The 1439-nt window shown below is 39.7% G+C and overlaps 1 pseudogene; it reads right to left on the bottom strand.

The window, feature by feature from the left end:
* Positions 1–1181: 1181 nt before the first annotated feature.
* LOC102881236 overlaps positions 1182–1439 on the bottom strand; it is a 22653-nt pseudogene continuing 22395 nt past the window's right edge.

Here is a 1439-nt window from a genome sequence, read left to right on the forward strand (position 1 = left end):
ACTGCTGTGAATATTCATGTAAAAGTTTGTAGAAAATGTATTTTCTTTTCTCTTGGACAAAATACTTAGAGTGAAGTGGTAAGCATCACACAGTAAGGGACTGTTTACGTTTTAAAGAAACTGCTAAACTGTTTTCCGAAGTGATCGTACCACACCACTTCCCCATCAGCTTAGTACGAGGCTTTCAGTCCCTCCGCATGCTTGTCAACACTTGGTATAATCAGTCTTTTTCATTTTACTCATGCTCATAAGTGGTAATAGTATCTCATTGTGGCTGTAATTTGTTTTTTCTTACTGTCTAAGGATGTTGAGATTCTTTTCGTGTGCTTACTAGCCATTGCTATATCTTTTTTGCTGAAAGATTTCTTAGTAATGGTTGTTGAATATGTCAAACATTCTTTTGCTGCATCTATTGAGATAATCACATGGTTTTCTTTTTTAGTTTGTTAATGTGGCGAATTACACTGGTTAATGTGTAAATATTAAATAATTCCTTCATTACTAGGACAGACATATTGGCAGTAATGTATTATACATGCAACATGTTGTTGAATTCAATTTGCTAAAATTTTATTTAAATTTTTGCAACGATATTCTTGAATGATACACATCTGTATTTTTCTTTCATATTATTCTAATATCTTTGCCTGGTTTAGGTACCAGGGTAAGGTTAGCTTTATATAACGAATTGGGAAATCCTCTCTCCTCATCAAATTCTTTGAGCCTGGCACAGAAAAAGTGAATAACTATTATAGAGGGGAATTGGAATAGAGAAAAACTAATCAATATGAAATAAACAAACAGATCATGCTGTAAAAGTTTAATATAGAGAACACATCATCAGCTCACACCAGGTCATCAACAAGATGCAGCACAGATCACATTCACAGTCTTTCCTCTTCACTCTACTTGGGGGGATTCCTGTTCTGTTTAACAGGTCAGGAGCCTGATAGATCAATAGGTCGTTACTTGCCAAAGGTCCTTTGACAGTGCAGAGCTGGTGCAAACTAAATGCACTGTCCTTCTTCCCTCCCCTCCTCGGGACAGCCATGACCCCTGACCCCACACAGATAGGCCAAACCCTCCTCATTTGGAAGCCATCCTGCTGTCTGCTGCACAAAGCTGGACCCTGAGAGAAAGGAAGTTCAGTGTCTGGAGGGAGAGTGTGAGGTGTGATTCCCTCAGGGCATCATCCTGGAGAGGAAGGGTGTGGTCACCTGTGGCAGGGGCTCCAGGTTGTCTGTGTCAGAAAACACTTCTTTCTCTGATTCCTGGGACACTGAGCAGGTCACTATGGAAGTTACGTTTTCCTCATCATTCACATAATGTTGGATGTAGGGCCTCAGTAACCCTTCAAACTGATGTGTCAGGGTATAAATGAAGGACTGATCATTTACATTGAAGAAGGAGATGGCCCCACCCTCATAGTTTAGGAAGAC

This window comes from Pteropus alecto, unplaced genomic scaffold (assembly GCF_000325575.1).
Source record: "Pteropus alecto unplaced genomic scaffold, ASM32557v1 scaffold78, whole genome shotgun sequence".
NCBI lineage: Eukaryota > Metazoa > Chordata > Mammalia > Chiroptera > Pteropodidae > Pteropus > Pteropus alecto.